The sequence below is a fragment of the Ornithorhynchus anatinus genome, chromosome 5 (genome assembly GCF_004115215.2).
Source record: "Ornithorhynchus anatinus isolate Pmale09 chromosome 5, mOrnAna1.pri.v4, whole genome shotgun sequence".
Lineage (NCBI taxonomy): Eukaryota > Metazoa > Chordata > Mammalia > Monotremata > Ornithorhynchidae > Ornithorhynchus > Ornithorhynchus anatinus.
In genome coordinates this window covers 36,464,733-36,486,091 of record NC_041732.1, presented here as the reverse complement: position 1 = coordinate 36,486,091, position 21,359 = coordinate 36,464,733, and the positions used below count along the sequence as shown (strand labels likewise).

At 41.1% G+C, this 21,359-nt stretch overlaps 1 long non-coding RNA gene across 2 annotated transcripts in view; it reads left to right on the top strand.

Moving 5' to 3' along the window:
* LOC114812286 overlaps positions 1–21,359 on the top strand; it is a 477,687-nt gene that overhangs the window by 407,532 nt on the left and 48,796 nt on the right. Inside the window, exons 5-6 of one of the 2 annotated variants that reach the window (XR_003759949.2) lie at positions 7,936–8,027; positions 9,109–9,210. The exons of the other annotated variant lie outside the window; for it this stretch is intronic. This is a non-coding gene — a long non-coding RNA (uncharacterized LOC114812286). Of the gene's footprint in view, positions 1–7,935; positions 8,028–9,108; positions 9,211–21,359 lie in introns of those variants that run through there. 2 annotated transcript variants of the gene reach the window in all.

The following is a 21,359-nucleotide window of genomic DNA, read 5'->3' as shown; positions in this document are numbered from 1 at the left end:
CAATAAACTAAGACCATTTTGCTGCCTGGAAAATTATACCAAAAATTTCAGCCTACTGTACAATGGCATGAAAGGGTATATTACCAAACACTGCAAATAGCAAATGCATTGGCCTTTACAACTTACCTATCTACACCTCTTGGCAGCAATCTTTGAATCTAAGCCATAACATTCTTATTTTTCTCATTTATTTTTCAGGGACTTGGATTAATAACCTTTTTACCAAGGTTTTGTCATCTATAAAATGGGGTTAAAGAGGAAAGTTTATTCTGAGTAAAATTGTTTATAAAGCCTTGTGCACTAAACTCTACCACTTAATCATTAAATAAGGATCATCCAAAGAGCCAGTAAAATCATTTTGAAAACTCTTACTATTAACCTAATTCTGAATTTATTATTAGAGCCATCCAATTCTTCTTAATTCTCAGAAGAAAAGTATGGAAAATTGAACAGTTTTTCTTCTACCAATCCACTCATATCTGCAATGCACCCTATCACTCCTCCCAGCTCTAATTTAAGTGTTCCCACTTGAAAGTCAGTTCCCTGATTGTAGGGATCATGACTTCTAAAACTCTTTTGTACTCTCCCATTTGCTGTAAAGTTATCTGCACACAATAGGTGCTAGGTAAATGCTTTTAAATGATTGATTACCATGAGACTTACATTTCTGTCCATGTTTAGTAAACATAATGTAATTAAGAGTGAAATCTCATCTAAGGGTATGGGTGTGGCACAATCATTGTCAGTAACAGTTCATCCCACACTGTGTATACATAAAGATAGCTCTTTATTGCACTGATGAACTTGACCCACATTGGACTTCTGTGAGACCATGTCTTGGTAGCTACACCTTGGCATCCTAAATCTCACAGGACACCTACCCAAGTTGTGGCATGTGCAGAAAATCTATCTACTGTAGGGATTTCACAACAGTTCACCTCAATATCAGATTGCTAGACACTGTACTTCTTTATGTTATATTTATGGGGTTTATTCAAGTCTTTACATATCTGCTAAACACTGGGATAGATATAAGAGAATAAGACTGAAAACAGTCTTTAAAACCCCTATTAAACTGTTTTTTCTTCTCTTCCTGCTTGCATTTTTCAAAGGAAAGTCACAATAGAATAGCAGTTTAACTATCCTGTTATCACCTATTCTCCTTGCATGTCCTATCCAGGGAAACTGTGTTGACGTTTAACCTTGTTTTAATGCTGGTTATCGGACCACATTATGGGTTGGTGTTGTTTGTGAAATGTTAATAAATCATTTTCACTGAGCACTTACTATATGCAGAGCACTCTTCTAAGTACTCAAGAGAGTACTATTTAACAGAACTGGTAGACATGTTCCCTACCCTCAAAGAACTTGCAATTTCCAGAAACTGTCTTTATTATGATGATCATTATTAATAATAATAATTTTAGTACTCACTGAGTGCTTATTATGTGCCAAGCACTACTGTAGATGCTGGGTTAGATACCAGTTAATCAGATTGGACACAGTCCCTGTCTGATCTGGGCCTCACACTGTTAATCCCCATTTTACAGATGAGGTAACTGAGGTGCAGAGAAGTGAAGTGACTTGCCCAAGGCTACACAGCAAATAGTGGATTAGAACCCATGTCCTTCTGACTCCCAGGCCTGTGCTCTAGACACTAAGCCAGCCTGTGTCCTCTCAGCCAAATAGAAGGTTGAACACTGCTGGAGCTTATGAATATTTTGCTTTATTGTTACCAAATTTGTTTCTCCAGAGTTATACTGGCCTTCTGGATTCATTTTTCTGCTTTCTCTATTTGTATATCCTGGGATTTTGTACTGTGCAGAATTCAGGGGCAGCCTTAAATTATATTACCAATGAAAATCTTCATCTTTGAATAGGGTTTCCAGGGTGTAGGCTAATATATAACTTTGGTTTTCTTCAGGCTTATTGTCAGTCTCAGTTAATGCTGCACTGACTATGAAGCAGTTCATAATCAACTGTATGTCTTTTGGGGGTATTTGCCTCAAAGCAGTCAACAGCAAACTGACATTTGGAAATTGTTGTTTCATAGACTATTGAAGATGTTCAGATCTGTTGAGCTGAAAGATTCTAGGTGAATCAGAAGCATATTTTAACTCCACTTTCAGGGTCCCTCATAACCCTGAGCATGGAGATGCATAAAATTAAACATGGTTTGATCTACTAGACAGTGCTCTCAGTAGTGCCAGAGAAAGGGTTAGACAGGGTGAACTCTGAGGTCATTGTCCATTGTAGAGTTACCTAAGGGTCATGGTTGCCAAATATGCCTGGCAGTTGCCAGAGCTATGGCCTCATGTTGGTGTCGAATGCTTTTGAAATATTTAGTGCCACATAGATCATTTATCCTTTACTGGGGTCTGAAGTTGTTTTGCAAATGATCATTCAGGATTGGGCGTTCAGAAAGACTCTTCCTAAAATCATGCTGGCAGTGATAATGTGGCACTGCCAGTGAAAGCAGAAGTGAAAAAAAAAAATCTATGCAAATTCTGAAGTTCTTCCTGCGGAATATGGAGTTAGGCTGGTAGGAGATGGAGGATACAGGGCAGGGGGCAAGGCAAGTTTGTGGAAAAAGGGTTTGGGCAGTAAGAAAATAAATATCTTTTATGAAGTTGAACCCAGAAAATTTGGACGATAGGTATACCTGGATACTCTAGACCAGAGGAATTTAATACACCTTCAAGCCAGGAATCTGGGCAGTTTCAGCTAATCTTCATTTACAAGCCATTATATTTACAACCAATCTGCAATCTACTACAAAACAATGCATTTCACTCACATCTGCAAAGCCTATTCACATCTTTGTGGCTACAAATATTTATCCTCAGGCTGGGATATTCAAACCATAAAATAAGTCATCAGCATCTTTTATTACTGCCTGAACATAAATCATTGTTTGCTTCAGGTTAGTGGGCACAGGGCTGCCTGGAAGCCTGATTTCATTGGTAGTTTTCAATTCAGTGATCTTCGTCGAATAACCAAGCTATACAATGCTGCCTATGTGGGAATTGTTGTTTGTTGCTGTTGCCACTTTGCAAGTCATCAACAGCATACATCACCTGTCTACTGCATGCAATCTACTCGTTGCTGCTGCCCATCCATCTCCACAACAAACAGAAACTCCATATCTTTGGCTTTAAAGCACTCAGTCAGCTTGCCCCCTCCTCTCTTACCTTGCTTATTTCCTACTTTAACCCAGCACACTCACTTCACTCCTCTAATACCAAGTTATTTATCCAACTCGCTGCCCACCTCTCGTCCACATCCTTCCTCTGGGCTGGAATTCCTTCCACTTTCACGTCTAACAGACCATCACCCTTCCCATCTTCAAGGACTTCTTTAAAATCACATCTCAAAGAGACCTTCCTTAACTAAGCCTTCATTTTCTCTACTCCTTCTCCCTTCTGCATCTCCCTTGCATGTGCATTTGTACCCTTTATTCACCTCATCCACAACCCCACAGTACTTATGCATTTATCCTTAATTTATTTTGATATCCACCTCCCCTCAACACAGGCCTGGGAGTCAAAGGACTTGTGCTCTAATCCCAACACCACCATGTGTCTGCTATGTGACCTTGGACATTCTCTTGGTCATTGCTGCTCTGTGCCTCATTTGTCTCATCTATGAAATGGGGATTAACTCTTACTCTAGACTGTAAACTCACTGTGGATAGGGAACATGTCTACCAACTCTGTTATGCTCTCCCAAGCCCTTAGTACAGTGCTCCTCACACAGTAAATGCTCAATAAATACAGTGGATTGACTGATTGATCCCTCTTAGACTGTGAGCCCCATGTGAGACAGGGACTGTGTCTAACCCAATAATAATAATAATAATTGTGGTATTTATTAAGCACTTACTATGTTCCAGGCACTAAGTGCTAGTGTGGATACCAGCAAATCAGGTTGGATACAGTCCTCGTCCCACATAGGGCTCACAGTCTCAGTCCCTGTTTCAAAGATGACATAACTGAGGCCCAGAGAAGTGAAGTGACTTGCCCAAGTTAACTCAGCGGAGAAGTGGTGAATCTGGGATTAGAACCCATGACCTTCCAACTCCCAGGCCCTCACTCTATCCAGTAGGTCATATCACTTCCTCTGACCACACTGCTTTCTCTGCAAACTAACTTGTATTTACTCCAGGGCTTAGAATAGTGCTTGGCACAGAGTAATTATCAACAAGTATTATTATTACTATTATTATTGTTATTATTTACAGTACCCCAAGAGTTTGACTGACAGACACCTCACAGCAGAGGTGGCAGGAGAGAGGAGGTGTAGCGGTCAGAATTATGGGCATAATTGCTGAGGATGTGCCATCATGGTGAAGATTTATGACTTGACATTCCATCATCACTGTGTTCAGATCATGTTTTAGGTGTTTGGGAACATACAACAGATGTCATGATTGCTGCCAATGAGGAATTTAGCCTAAGGGGAGAGACCAAAAAGAGAAACTGATGAACATCCCATAGGTGAAGAGTAATAATGTGGGTATAAATGGTCAAAGAAAAAACATATAAACAGACCATTATACATGAAAATTCTGAGATGGCTGACAGGGCACCATGACCAGGAAGATAGAGGACTATTCAGGGAGTGCCCCTTGGAAGTGTGATTTTTTTTTTTTTTTTAACAGAGGTATGTGATTTGGCAGAGGTGAAGTGAGAGGAGGCATTCCATGAAGATGGAAAAAATGGGAGTAATGGAATTAAAGAAAGGAGAGCCACAAATGAGGTGATTTTGGAAAGTGATCTTGGGAAGAGTGGAATGCAAGCCAGGATGTAGTGGAACAAGAGAAAAATTAGCTAAGACTAGAGACAGTTGAGAAGCCTAAGGCCAATAGTTATGAGCTTGAATTTTGAGACCTAGCCCAGTCCTAGCCTGACCACCTTACAGACCCTCCAAATCTCCCAATATCAGTCCACTTGAGGGGAAAGGTGATGGTAGCAGCAGTTTTGAAGCAGATACTTTGGAGTGAGGGGAGGGAACAAGCAAAGAGGGTGGGTGGGTAGCTGAAAAGCATGTTCCACTGCATTGTAGACCAATCCCTTGAATTTCTGTGCCCTCAAAGCCTGTCTCACATCTTGGGATCCTACTTCAAAGATATTGTGCAAACTGATTAATGAGTTCTGAAGCTGTAACTACTAGAGGAGTAATTTGTCACCATGTATACCCCTTTTATCACAATGTCTGAGTCTTTAATATTTGACCTATGGATTTTGAACTCATTTTTGATATACAAGACTGATTTTTTTTTTTAGCAGAAATCTCCCTCCCCCTTCATAGTTGATAGGCCACTACTCCTTCCATCTTCAAAGCCTTACTAAAATCATATCTCCTACAAGAAGTTTTATCTGGCTAATTGTTTATCTTCCCACTCTATTATCCCTCCCTTTTGCATTTGGGTCTGAACCCCTTTAGTAATTTAATTTATACCCCCCCACACTCCCACAGCACTTATGTACATATTTTTGTATTCTATTTACTTTCCTTATTGATAATTTAATGTTTGTCTCCCCTTCTTGGCTGTAAGATACTTCAGGGTGGGGATTGTGTCTAACAATTCTGTTGTACTCTCCCAAGTACTTAGTACAGTGCTGTAAACACAGTAAGTGCTCAATAAATATGATTGATTAATTGATATTGCTACATAGCCTTTAAGCAGGCAACCTAGAAATGTTGTAATCGGCTAATAAACATTACAATATTTCAGTATTCTCTGTCCTCCAGAAGCTCTCTTTCATAGTGTTTAAACACACACACACACACACAATAACAATATGACTTGATGCTTAAATTACAATTTGAAACTCTCCAGAAACACATCAGTTCTTAATCATATTTATTGAGTGTTTACTTTGGGCAGAGCATGGTACTAAGCGCTTGGGAGAGCACAAAATAATAGAGTTGGTTGACATGAACTGCCCATAAGAGAATACATGTTAAACATTCAGAACCCTTAACCAACAGTTGCCCTTATTACTTCTGTGCTTAATACCTACAATGCATATTCTTAATTTAGGTTATTTTCAGTTTTATTTATCCTTTCATACTTGTGCTATCAACAGGCATAGCATTTGTGAATGGCTTGTGTCTGTGATTCACCTCTGTTATAATGTGAATTCCTTGAAAAGCTTGGGGGAGTGGTAGGAGTATGACTATCTCACTGGCAGAGAGCATATGGTGAGTTTTTATTTTGCCCTGCAGACTGGACCTTCTTGTTGATAGTATCCTCTGTGGGGAGGAAGGGGGAGTCTTTCTATGTATTTCATTAAGTAGACAAAGGCATGCAAATATTCCTAGGAAGTTATACATAATTATACTCTCAAGTGCCTAATCCAGTGCTCTGCATGGAGCAGGCATTCAGTGAGTGTTACTGATTTATTAATTTTAGGGCCTACTCTTTCGATGAAGCTGATTCTAGTTCCAAATTCCTCTTCTAGAGGTGGCAGGTTATGAACGTAGGACCAAATATGAATTTAGGAAATATTTATCCTAGTAATATGAAGCACTTTTCTGGGTCATCTATGAGAGTTGATGGAGGACAAGGAAAGCAATGATGACTTAAAAAGGAGGGGAAAAACAAACTTGAGTCAAATGGTCTAATATTTCTAGGGTAATTGAGTAGATACTGGAATAAATGGCTAGGGAAAATGTCTACCGACACTTATGCTGGATTCTCCCAAGTGCTCAGTCCAGTGTTCTGCAAACAGTAAGCACTCAATAAACACAACTGATTGATTGGTGCAGCTAGAAACATGATGCATAGAGTGTGGTGAAGCACAGAGTAATAGTCTCCTATGATACTGGCAGCTGCCTAGTCAAGAAAAAATAAACAGTGGTTATTATACCTGAATAAGACAAGCTTATGATTCTGTTACACATGATACTGTCATAAGTCAAGATGTAGCATCACAGACCATACTTTTAGTGTTACTCTCTAGAGTAGCATGGGATAGTGTATAGACCACGAGCCTGGCAGTCTGAAGGTCATGGGTTCTAATCCTGGCCCCGCCAACTGTCTGCCACGTGACCTCAGGCAGTTCATTCAACTTCTCTGTGCCTCAGTTACCTTATTTGTAAAATGGGAAATGAGACTGTGAGCCCCACGGGGACAAGGACTGTATCCAACCCGATTTGCTTGTGTCCACCCCAGTGCTTAGTACAGTGCCTGGCACATAAGCACTTATTATTATTAGCAGGTTACATGTCTGCTAATTCTGTTGTATTGTACACTCCCAAGTACTTAGTACAGTTCTATGCATAGAGTAAGTGCTCAGTATCATTGACTGACTGAGGCATGATTTGGAGGAAGATTAATAATAATGTTGGTATTTAAGCACTTACTATGTGCAGAGCACTGTTCTAAGCACTGGGGTAGACACAGGGGAATCAGGTTGTCCCACGTGGGGCTCCCAGTCTTAATCCCCATTTTACAGATGAGGTAACTGAGGCACAGAGAAGTTAAGTGACTTGCCCACAGTCACACAGCTGGTAAATTGCAGAACCAGGATTTGAACCCATGACCTCTGACTCCCAAGCCCGGGCTCTTTCCACTGAGACACGCTGCTCCAATTAGTGGACTGATGCCAATTTAGGTGGATGCAGTTGCAGGTAGAGTTCACACATTCCAAATAGACTATTAAAGACATCAATTCTAGACCTGAATTTAGGTTTTCATTGATACCTAAATTATTTAATACTGATGCAGTGTCCCAAAGAGAGATACAGTTGATGCCTTAGACTGTGCATAAGATACAACAGTAGAAATTGTCTCCCAGACACACTCTCTGTTCCACTTTCCAGGAATGATATTTGCCCATCTCCTTGTGGACTGTTGGATCAAGAATTTATCTTGTTTTTGAAAGTCTGAGCCCTCCTTGTGACCCTTTTAATTTTTTTTTTTTTTAGAGATGCAGCTTCCATAAGGAAAAAGTGACCAGATTTGCAACGTCTCAAGGGCAGCTTTATTTTTGAGTCGTGAAGGCTATATAGTCCCAGTGGTGAGTCAAAGATTTGGTATTCCACTCTGAAAATGCTAGTGCTATCCAGGAGAAGTTTACTGTTACTTGACAGCTGGAGTCCGAATATAATAATATCCCCCTTTGGAGATAATTAGACCCACTGTCTGCTGTCACCGCTGGACTTTGATTCATCATTTTAGATTAGCCAAATGCCCAAATCCTTCCTTCTCCAATATGCATCATTTTTTTGCATCAACTCACTACCTTGGCAGCATTTTTTTGACAGGATGTTTTTTTCACATCGAACAAAGCATAAGTTGCAATTTTTGAGTGGTCTTATGATTCAATCACACCAGTCTTTAAGCAGCCTTGTCAAAAATTCAGAGATGGTTGAATACAAGCTCAAAATAAGACAGGGCTCCTAGCTCCACAGATCACTCATTCACTGAGCACTGGGTATCCAGAGTGAATTGTATATAACAGGAAAATACTATGTAATTGTGTGAACATTTCACTCTATTAGTTTCCCCAGGATTAAGCCTGTACAACCCTACTAGACTTGACAGAAAAGAAAGGTGTGGGGGGACTGCAATTTTCATAACTTATTCACTAATGAGACAGAATGTGAATTGAATTCCATGACAAATCAAAGAATAGTCAAAGTGAATGTGAGTTCAAGTTGACATATTTTTAATTAATTTTGGTGATGGTGAAAAGACAGATTGACAGGCCTAGTGTTTGTGATTCTCAGTTGATCTATAGTGCAGGGATGACACCCGACCAAGCAGCAAAACAAGACAGCAAAGTCTATGGGCCTCAAGAACTGAGAATTAAAGATGAAAATCTCCTGTAGGGCTAGTGCAAGAGGAGGAAAAAAGTGGTCTAGGACAACAGGGGAAAACATAGAATATAGTGCAGTGGGGCAACAACAAAAACCAACCTCATTGAATGAAAAGGGACTTTAAATGGGACTTGCTTTTTTTTTTGCCACCCTGTAGTGGTAATACTAAATGCAATGTACTGTACTGCAATGTACTGTAAGTATTTGGGAAATCCATCAGAAGACAAAGGCAGTCGAGTGGTGATTAATTATATTGTCTGCTGTTTTGGGCATCTACAGAATTCCAGTAACCCACAACATCAACTGAAGTGACACCTAATTCCTCCACAGGGGAGATTCCTTCTTTACAGCTGCATAGGGATGAAAAAAAAACAAGTTGAAAAAACAGCAAAAATGAGGTAAAATAGTAAATAGTTTTCCAGTTGCAAAAATGAATGGAAGATGAAAATTCACAAAATGTGATAGGAGAAAGCAAGGGCAGGCCAACAGGACATTACAATGAGGTGTGACGTTCTGTTTGCAAGTTGCTGGGCAACTGAGAAGCAGTGTGTCCTAAAGGATAGAACAAGGGCCTGGGAGTCAGAGGACTTGGGTTCTTCTCCTGACTCTGCATGAGCTTGGGCAAGTCGTTCATCTTCTCTGTGCCTCAGTTACCTCATCTGTAAAATGGAGATTGACTGTGAACCTCAAGTGGGACAAGGACTGTGTCCAATCTGGTTAGTTTGTGGCTACCCCAGAGCTTATACGGTTCCTGGCACATAGCAAGCACTTAATACCATAAATAAACAGAACAGTCCTATCCATCAACAGGAAAAAATAAGTGTGAGGATTTTTTTAAATGGTACTTAGGTGCTTATTTTGTGACAAGCACTGCACTAAGCACTGATTACAAGATAATCAGATGGGACACAATCCCTTTCCCACATTAGCTAGGTTCAAAAGTTTCTAGAAGAGAAGTTCTATTTGATTTGTTTTTGCAAAATTCTTCCATTAAAATCAGTTCCAAGGGATACTTAAGACAGTGCGAGTGCTTAGTACAGTGTTCTGCACATAGTAAGCACTCAAATATATTGAATGAATGAAGAGAACTGAGCTGTTTTTTGACAAGATGATCAGGAACTGGGAGGGAGAAAAATGAGCAGAGGCTTGGTGGAGATACTTGGAAAGTCATGAAAGATGCTTGGAGAAGTGACCCCTTGCTCTCTCTTTTCTGCTGTCCAGTGCTGAGAAAACAAGGAGTTACTTCCTGAAATTAATGACTGATAAAAATAGACTCTTAAGCAAAAGGCAACATTTATGAGTGCATGCACACAGTCACACATACACCCTGTGCCACCAGAGGTGATAAAGCCCAAATACTGTGGCATAATTTATGGCAGGGCTGGGTGGTTTTATGACCAGCAACATTTATGGCTATGCTAAAATAAAAGTAATCAAATCTCACACTTGGAACATAAGAAGATCCCTGCAGAGGTCAGGAAGAATTTCTCTTCCTCCCCTATTTTCTCTCTTTCCTGCCCTCAGCTTCCTCAGTTACACATTGCTCAGATTCACTAGGAATTTGTAGGGGTCATCTTCTACTGACAAACTGTTGGCGCTACTGCTAGGGTGAAAATTCCTTATTCCTAAAATCGATTATATGAAGACTCCCCCTCACCTCCTCAGAGTGTTTATCCTCGTGTTATGTATGACTGTGTAAACACCCCCATAGTGCCATGCTCCCTCCATTTGACTTTGCCTCTATCCAAGTATCTGTTTTTGGCTCTAACATCTTTTTTTTTTCCCCAAACGATGTTTTGTCAGTGACACTGGTGCCTTCCTCCTCTCCTTTGGCTTTTTCCCACAGGAGCTATATCCTGTAAATTTTGGTTGATTTCAGGCCCATTCTGTGTGGATAGTTATTGTTGTGAAGAGTGAAACATCCAGCAGGCTTAGAGACACAGATTTCATCCATGCAGTGTTGGCTCAGATTTGGGTCAGAGATGGCTTCCAGTTTGTTTCTCCCCCCACCCAAGTTTTCTTAGGCTTTCCAGTTCTGGGCCCACCAAAGATTCCCTTCATGGGCCAGAGGACTGAGTGAGGTTTACTCTTCAATATTCCCCCCAAAAGGGTTTGTTCTGCAGTTCCTCCTTGGGAAACCCTGCATCAATTCCCTTGAGCCTTCATACTCTGACCTTCATCTGCTATACATCTGTTGCATACTCTTTGAATGATACTCTGCAGCCTCAACATCAATTGTCTATCATTGTATGGGCAGAAAAGAAGTACGATCAAGGCATCTTCTAAAAATCTCTTCTAGACCATCTGGCTTTACTAAAACCACTTTGAGAGACCAAAATTGAGTTCAAGGCCCGTGTTGTTAGTTTACATTTAATCCCCAATAGGGGAAAATTGAAAAGCCTTATTTTTTTTTTTTTAGTGTCAGCCTCAAGACTCTTAAACACAGCTTGCTACCAACCATTATTTATGCTCCTTTTCCAAGCAGTACCTAATAACTGCTAATTAAGTCTTTTGTAGCCTGACTCTGAACTAATTAGGGTTAATTGAGCCTGCTTGTGCATTAGCTACTCCAGCTCTTGTTCTGATAATCAGGGCTTTGGAGCACATTGAATATTTAGTCACTCAGACTAGACTTGTTATCCCTGAGTACTGTGCTCAACTCTCAGTTCTCTACTAGGAGCAGACAAGAGCTGCTTTGATAACTCGTGATGCCTTTTTTCCAAAACCCAGAATGAGGCAGTGGATGATTCCCCCATCAAGATGGGAGAGTGGTAGGTATACTGTCTTTTTGTTTGTACCAGTGAGAGAGGAATGCTGGCAAATCTTTTCCAGAGAGTGAAGATGGGTTCTCTTCTAAATATCTGGGGTTTGGGTCTATCAATCAATCAAGCTTATTTACTGAGCACTTACTGTGTACAGAGCACTGTACTATGCATTTGGGAGAGTATAATATGGAAGCAGCATGGTTCAGTGAAAAGAGCATGGGCTGGGGAGTCAGAGGCTATGGGTTCAAATCCTGGCTCCACTGTTTGTTAGCTGTGTGACTTTGGGCAAGTATCTTAACTTCTTTATGCCTCTGTTCAAGTGTAAAATGGGCATTAAGACTATGAGCCCCACATGGGACAATCTGATCACCTTGCATCCTTCCAACGCTTAGAACAGTGCTTTGCACATAGTAAGTGCTTAACAAATGTCATCATTATTGTTATTATATCTCAAAGTGGGTAAACACATTCCCTGCCCAGAGTGAGTTTATAGCCTAGAGGTGGAGACAGACAGTAATAGTAGAGAAGCAGTGTGGCCTAGTGTATACAACATGGGCCTGGGAGTCAGAAGGCCTGGGTTCTAGTCCTGACTCCACCAGTTGTCTGCTGTGTGATCTTGGGTAAGTCATTTCACTTCTCTGTGCCTCAGTTCCCTCATCTGTAAAATGGAGATTAAGACTGTGAGCCCGATGTGGGACAGAGACTGTGTCCATCCTGATTTGCTCACATCTACCCCAATGCTCAGTAGGATACCTGGCACATAGTGTTTATCAAATATCACTATTATTAATATGAACAAATGTTATGAATATATGTGCCGTGAGCCTGAGGGAAGGGTGAATAAAAGGTGCAAATTGAAGTGCGAGGGTGACACAGAAGAGAAAGGGAGAAGAGAAAAATGAGGACTTAGGGAAGACCGCTTGGAAGAAATGTACTTTTAATAAGGCATATAAGTGGGGAGAGTGATCATCTGTGGAATATGAAAAGGGAGGGTATTTCAGGACAGAGGCAGGATGTGGGTGAGAGGTCAGCGGTGAGATTGATGAGATCAAGGTACAGTGAGTAGGCTGGCATTAGAGGAGCAAAGTATGGGGGCTGCCAATAAAATATTTATTCAGGCTTTCTTGCTCCTTTTTCCTGGATGACTAGTAGCAGTGGTAAACTAAAATGTTGGCTCTGAATGGCTGGGTTTTTTGGGGATTTTTTTGGTAAGAGAGATGTTCTCATAGGAAACTCGAATTTCTATCTGAATTTGCTTAAGGCAAACCAAGGATTAGACACCAAATTGACACTAGCAGGGGGCAGATTGGACTGTCACAAACTGGGTATCCTGATATTAGCATATCTCTGGGCTAGCCTGAAATACTATATGCCAGTTCCAGTTCTAAGCACATTTCACACCCTGATGATGCCTAGTGGGGCACAAGGAGGGGAGTGGGTAACTTAAAGCAGTCCCTAAAATCCAGACAGGGTAGGAGTCTGAGAAAGGAAATCATCCTTGAGCAGAAATGTCCATTTGGGATGCAGACAAAAGGCTAGTTAGTCCTTAGATTGGATAGTCTCACCTTAATGCTTTTGAATCTTACTGTGCTGAAGGGTCAAAATGCAGATTAAAGTCAAATTTTCCTTGGGGTCATTCAGAAACACATAGGGTCTGTCAAAAATGCAAACTGCTGCTAATTTTTCCTTGTGTAAAGAAAAAAAAATCATTATGCTTGCTCTGAGGGGACAGGAGTCCTGGTTTTCCAAACTGAAATGACTGGGTTCGATCAATCAATTGTATTGGAGTGTTTACTGTGTGCAGAGCACTGTGCCACTTGCTTGGGGAAGTATGACATAGAGTTGATAGACTCTGGATTCCTCTCCAGAAAATCATAGCATCTTGATGATAGTTGGATCTTGAAAGTCATTCATTCATTCATTCAATAGTATTTATTGAGCGCTTACTATGTGCAGAGCACTGTACTAAGCGCTTGGAATGAACAAGTCAGCAACAGATAGAGACAGTCCCTGCCGTTTGACGGGCTTACAGTCTAATCGGGGGAGACGGACAGACTAGAACAATGGCAATAAATAGAGTCAAGGGGAAGAACATATCGTAAAAACAATGGCCACTAAATAGAATTAAGGCAATGTACAATTCATTAACAAAATAAATAGGGTAATGGAAATATATACAGTTGAGCGGACAAGTACAGTGCTGAGGGGATGGGAAGGGAGAGGGGGAGGAGCAGAGGGAAAGGGGAAAAAGAGGGTTTAGCTGTGGAGAGGTGAAGGGGGGGTGGTAGAGGGAGTAGAGGGAGAAGAGGAGCTCAGTCTGGGAAGGCCTCTTGGAGGAGGTGAGTTTTAAGTAGGGTTTTGAAGAGGGGAAGAGAATCAGTTTGGCGGAGGTGAGGAGGGAGGGCGTTCCGGGACCACGGGAGGACGTGGCCCAGGGGTCGACGGCGGGATAGGCGAGACCGAGGGACGGTGAGGAGGTGGGCAGCAGAGGAGCGGAGCGTGCGGGGTGGGCAGTAGAAAGAGAGAAGGGAGGAGAGGTAGGAAGGGGCAAGGTGACGGAGAGCCTTGAAGCCTAGAGTGAGGAGTTTTTGTTTGGAGCGGAGGTTGATAGGCAACCACTGGAGTTGTTTAAGGGGAAGTCCTCTACTCTCATGCAAGGTAATGGAAAGGTAACCTGTTCTGGAGAATGTGTATTTTTACAAAACTCCTGGTCAGGAAAATTTCATACTATATGTGCTTCACTTTGGTTTTTCATCAAGATGCTTTACAAGAAATTAGTAAACCCAAACAATGTGAATCTGCAAGCTCCATTTCATATCAGGCGGAACAGTCTATAGGCCTTAGCTTGAATTCAATCAATCAATGGTATTTATTCAGTGCTTACTGTCCAATTTTGTTTGAGGCCAAAAAAATAATAATGAAAAGAATAATGGTATTTGTTAAGCACATACTGGGTTCCAGGTACTGTACTAAACGCTAGGGTGGATACCAGCAAATTGGGTTGGACACAGTCCCTGTCCCATGTGGGGCTCACAGTCTCAATCCCCATTTTACAGATGAAGTAACTGAGTACAGAGAAGTGAGTCACATCTCATAGACTCAAGTCACATAGCAGGCAAGTGGCAGAACAGGGATTAGAACCCATGACCTTCTGACTCCCAGGCACTTGCTCTAACCACTATGCCCTGCTACTCTCAAAGACTAGTCCAGCTTAAGAAGTGTCATTAGGGTCACCTTTGAGTCAGATTCAACACTAATAGAAGACAAGCTTACCAACAATGAGATTCTGATATATGGTCAGCTTACTAGGGTTGAGTTCATATATATCCCCATACTACTTTACCAGGGGGGACACATGAGAGAAATGAGAAATAGAGGGAGATAGCTGCTAGATAGATAGCTGCTGATAGATGGGAAATAGCTGCTGTATGGTCATCTGAAAGAATATACATCCAGTCAGGGAGGGCAGAACAAACACTTTAGAGACCTAGTGAAGTCCACTCTTAAACAATGTAATAAAGTGGTGGAGTGGTAGAAGATGACCACACCAGACAGACCAGCTAGGCACTTGGGAGAGAGGCTGCTCTTCTTGAGCAGAGATTTCATAAAGACTGGGATATTCAGAGGCTTCAGAAACAGCAAGAGGCCCTGAAAGTAGCAAATTAATCAGCACAGCAAGGAACTTTCTTTACATACACATATCCACTAGAATAGTTTTATGCATAGGTCTTTTGAGCCCCTGAACACACATCAGTACAGTAGTATTATTTTGGGGGAGAAAAAACCAGTTACATCATGCAAACACAGAGACCTACCACATATGACTGCCAAATAAGTGGTGCAATATGAAGGATATTCAACAACATTTAATAACACGGTGGTTAGAATTTGATTCTAAAGTCTAAAGGAATTCTTCCCTCGATGGAATGCATAATGCATTGCTTCAGAGTGAACTGTCAAACCAGTCTGCTGGGGAGAGACCCTTTCAGAGATTATAGAAACAGAACATCATAGGACTGAAGAATACTAGGTTTCCATTTGTGCTAGAGGGGATATTTCTCATGCACTTGTATGCATTTTCAAGCCCTAAGGATATTGTTCATATGGACCCACATAGTTTTATAATAATAATTCTCTCACATCCCATAGACTCAACTTACATAGCTTCTAGAAACTTGAATGAGCCTTTTTCTTTCTGATCCCTTATTTGTATGCAAGATATACATAAGCATCAGAATCATGTAGAACCTTACTGCACGTACTCTCCTAAGCACTTAGTGCATAAGTGAGCAATAAATGCCACTGATTGATTGATCACATCAGCCAATACTGTAGATTGGTCTTTGCCTCTGGTCCTCTTTGTGGTGGGAAGAAATTTTGTGTAGCTAGGGATCCAGTGATCCCGAGTCCTCTTCTGGTTACATCTGGCTCAGACCCTTTTCCAATCATCTGGCCCAGGAGAAAAGTACAATTCCACAATGAACAGAAGGCTAATTAAGGTGTGTATCACTCCAAGTGAGCATCTTGGTGCTCTGAAGCTGTCTGTTTTTGAGCATGATTAACACCAGCAGGAGGCTCTCTCAGCTTCATGATTAGGACCAAGTCAGTCATAAAGACACTGAATTCCAAACTTTCCCACTCTAACACATACAGAGCACACAGTATCAGCCCATTAAGCAGCAGGCTATCAATGAATATTCATTTTCTTGACTTTATGTTATTTACATAAATTTGGTGCAAAGAAATTCTTTACCTCAGTGACTTTTCTTTATTGTATAGATTTTATAGCACCTGGTCCAGGTCCTTTCTGCTAAAAGAACTGCAATAAATGCAGGTGTACATGTACTTAAAAAAAAAAGTGTTTCCAGATGAGATTTAAATTCCATCGTCTGTTCAGAGACTGGCACTGTAGAGTAATAAACAGGATAGCTGGGTCCCATTTCTGATCCTGATGTGAAAGCTCATTATGGGCAGAGAACTTGTCTTCTAATTCTGTTGTACTATATTTTCCCAAGTGCTTAGTTCAGTGCTCCGCAAATAGTAAAGTGTTCAATAAATACCACTGATTGGTTCAGGAAAGAGGTCTTTTGGAGCCAATTCAATCCAATAACCAGAAACAGGACCCAAATAGCTTCCCAGTCTCCTCCCTATCTCTGTTGGGTGGGGACTTCTTTTAGGATAGCACAGTGGACAAAACATGGGCCTGGAAGTCAGGAGGTCATGGGTTCTAATTCTGACTCTGCCACTTGTCTGCTACATAATCTTGGGCAAGTCACTTCACTTCTCTATGCCTCAGTTACCTATCTGTAAAATGGGGATTAAGACTGAGCCCCACGTGGTCCAGGGACTGTATCCAACCCAATTTGCTTGTATCCACCCCAGAGCTTAGTACGTCATCTATTACTATTTATCTCATATTCTACCCAAGGTGCTTGGGGGAAAAGGAATTCACGGTAGTGAAATGGGAATCTGGATGAACAAAGAGGGTCTAGAGGAGAAAAAGGGAGTCCCTGAAGAGAGAGGGAAGGATCTGACCGGGAGAAGATACTGGAGAAAGTGACCAAGCTCAGGAACAGACCAGGTATTTCTGCTGGTTTTAGAACAGAATTATCATCAACCCCATCCCCCGATGTCTGTACAATGATTCTTTCATTGACATTTCTACTGAATCTACAACCCAAGACTAAGGTTAATATTTTAATATATTTCTATTTGGTTAGCTGAAATGGTGTCAATGATTTCAGAATAATGATACTTCAAAAATTAAAAAAAATGGTAGGCAGGATATTGAAATAATATCTAATTACTGCAGTAGGAAGAGGAAATAGCAGAATTAATAATTGGGGTCTAGAAACTGCAGTTTAAAGCATGGATGCTGCCATTAAGATTAATGATCATACTAATAAAGTTAATGTCAGGGTTTACTTCATAATGGGAATTTTATGATTCAGGAAAACAGCTAGGTGCATGGAGAACAAGTTAACTAGATTTCCATCCCAAGAATTGTTTCAGAGAACAGGCTTAGCAATTCATCCCTTTCCCTGACTGTTCCGCCCAGCCAAGGTTTATAATGATATTGGTTAAGTGATTATTATAGACAAACCACTGTACTAAGTACTGGTGTAGATCCAAGACTATTAAGTTAGATGCAGTCCCTGCTTCAAATGGGGCTCATAGCCTAAGTAGGAGGGTATAGGATTTTATCCCCAGTTTACAGATGAGGAAATGGAGACAGAGAGAAGTTAAGTCACTTTCTTAAAGTCACAGAGTTGACAAAGTGACAGTCAAGACTAGAACCCAGGTCTTCTGACTCCCAGGCCTGTGTTCCTCCTGCTAGCCAGCACTGTTTCCTGAGCTGCATCCTGGTCTCTGTGTTCCTGCTGCTTGGTTTATAATCAAGCCAGTTCTTGATTTTTCTGTGATTTGAGGGACCGCATGTTCAAATTAAAGCCAAAAAGATAATCTCCCACTCTCATTTTACCAATAGTTCCATCCTTCTCCCCTGACCAACCTTTAGCCAGAGCTGTCAGCGAGAGATACGATGGACTGATGTGGGTTTCTTTTCTTGCTGCCCCTGGTGACCCCCTAGTCCAGGGGCTAATTAACTAGAAAATTGCCATGAGGAAAGTAAACAGGAGAGAGAAGGAGAAACAAAGGAGTCTGGATAATCCAACGAACCAAAATCAGGCTAATAGAGAATTGTCTATATTTGACTGAATTGTTTGGATTTTTTTAGTTGGCATTCAGACCTACATCACAACTCCTGACATGTAAGATAACTTTTGCTTGACATCTATTTTTGTTGGATCTTTCTACTGATGATTCTGCAAATTTTCAGCATTCTAAGTATTTCAGATAAAATACCCAGTTGGGTATAATTATGCAAACGTTTTAGTAGCATTTATTCCAACCCAAACTCTGTCCCCACCTGTGACTTTGCCTTCACTATAGAGAGCACCACCATCCTCTCCATCTCACAAGTCCATAACCTTGGTGTTATCCTCATCTATCTCATTCAACCTCCTAATTCAATCTGTCACCAAATCCTGTCTACCCTTACATTGCTAAAAATCCTCCATCCAAACTGCTACCACATTAATCCAAGTCTCATCCTGCCGTAATTACTGCGGCAGCCTCTTTGCTGACCTCTTTACCTCCTGTCTCTCCCTACTCCAGTCCATACTTCACTTTGCTGCCTGGATCATTTTTTTTTAATAGAACCATTCAGTCCATGTTTTCCCATTCCTCAAGAACCCCCAGTGGTTGCCCATCCACCTCTGCATCAAACCTCTTTCTGTAGGCTTTAAAATAGTCCTTCGACTACCCCCTTCCTACCTTACCTCCCTGATTTCCTACTATAACCTAGCCCACCACAGTTCACTCCTCTAATGAAAATTTATTCACTGTACCTCATTCTCATCTATCTCACCTCTGTCCATTACCCATGTCCTGCCTCTGGCCTAGATGGCTCTCTCTCTTCATATCCAACTATCACCCGCCTCACCTTCAAAACCTCATTAAAAGCACATCTCCTCCTAGAGACCTTCTCTGACTAAGGCTTAATTTCCTCTTCTTCCACTCCCTTCTACATCGACCTTGCATTTGGGTGTGCACCCTTTATTCACCCCTCCCTCAGCCCTAAAGCTATGTACACATCCATAATTTATATTAATGTCTGTCTCCCTCTGGACTTTGACCTCACTTTGGGAAGAGAATGTGTCTCTTCTATACCAATTCTGTTATACTGTATTCTCCCAAGTGCTTAGTACAGTGCTCTGTACACAGTAAGCCCATTGTTGGGTAGGGATTATCTGTTGCCGAATTGTACTTTCCAGGCACTTAGTACAGTGCTCTGCACACAGTATTCAATAAATATGATTGAATGGAAGATGACTGGTAGAACTGAGCTTGGAACCACATGACCTCTCAACTTGTAAGCTTACTTTAGTCATACAGCAATCAGATACATTGATCATTTGAGGCACAGTGAAGCTAAGGCAGGAAACTTGTTTACTTCTGCTTTTAGTGATTAGCAAGTTGGATTTGAATGAGATAGGTATTTTGCCACATCTTTGCTGCTCTATTCATTTCAAAAGAACAGTAAAGTCCTTAGCATCTTACTTAGCTTTCACATTTTCCAGGTTCAGAAATCTTTATGAAAGTTTTTTGTAATGTTAATGAATCATTTTAGTTCAGTTAATCCATCAGTAGTATTTGAGCACTTACTGTGTGCAGAGCACTGTACTAAGCCCTAGGGAAAGTACAATAGCATGGCGTAGTGGATAGAGCACGGGCCTGGAAGTCAGAAGGTCATGGATTCTAATTCTGCCCCACCTCTTGTCTGCTGTGTGACCTTGGGCAAGTCACTTCATTTCTCTAGGCCTCAGTTTCATCATCTGTCAAATGGGGATTGAGACTGTGAGCCCCACTTGGGACGGGGATTGTGAACAACCTGATTTGCTTGCATCCACTCCAGTGCTTAGAACAGTGCCTGGCACATAGTAAGCACTTAGCAAGTGTCATTATCATTATTACAACAATAAAGGAGTTGGTAGCCGCGATCTCTGCCCACAAGGAACTACAGTCCACAGGGGAGACAGATATTAAATTACCACTATTTGACAGAGAAAAATGAGTCAAAAGGAAGTTAAGTAATTTGCTTAAGGTCACATTGTTAGCATCAATGCTGGAATTTAATTTTACAATCCCTGTTTTTCAAGCCTGTTCCTCTCAGTCACTGAGGTGAACAACCTCCATTTGTTTCTAAAAAAAGCAGAGCTAACTTCCTCCCAGGAGAAGGTTGCCTTTGCTACTTCTAGGGGAGAGTGTGGAGGTTAGTCCTAATGGCTTAATCAATCTTTGGTCACTGATACTGCCAACCAAGGGAACAAAATGGTGAGATGGACTCTTGTCCATTAGGACTAGGCTGAGACCACTAGTTCATTTCACATAGGCCACGAAGCAGCTGCTAATGGCTTTTGGTCACTACTGACTTGGACTGGATTCAGATGGGCGATTCAGAGTGGAAAGGCCACCTAGCTCAGTAAACATGTGAACCAATATGATTCCTTCTGACTGTAATTAATCTTCACTTGGACTTCAGTGACCTGGTGAAACATGGAGAACATTTAATACAGTTTGGGAAAAGAGATCAGATTTTACCCAAACATGCTTAATGGATCCTTCAGCTAAATGCTTGCTCACAAGTAAATCTTTTGGAAAGATCCAGCACCCAGAATGTAATTACCCCACTACTGAGAATGTTGTAAAATGATGAGAAGAACTTATGGTCAAAACCCGAATTCTTGATCAAATGCCTTTGATGTTACAGCAAAATTGAATCACCTATGTTAGTTTGCTCCACATCTCTCTCCAACCTCCTGGAAAAGCCAAAGGTTTTATGTTTGACCTACACAAAATCATTGATTTTTGTGATCAGGTGCACTTGTAGTTGACTTTTTAAATAAAAAGAGTTGGCCCTAGTGGAACAAAAGAAGCCTCACAAACCCCCATCTTTATCAGAGACATAAGTAGGCCTGTAAAAATTGCCCAACAAAATGCTGAAAAAGAATGAAAGGAAATGGAATTTTTTTTTTAAACTTCCTTAAAGAACATTACCAACAATACAGAAGCAAAGCAAGGACAAATTACAGAGGGAGTACTGGAAGGCACCTTAAAATAAATTTTCATGCGTTGGGCAGTAGTAAGGAATTTGTCAGCAGTGGTGAGGCATTATAGTTTGGTGGGGCTATAAAAAGGTTATAT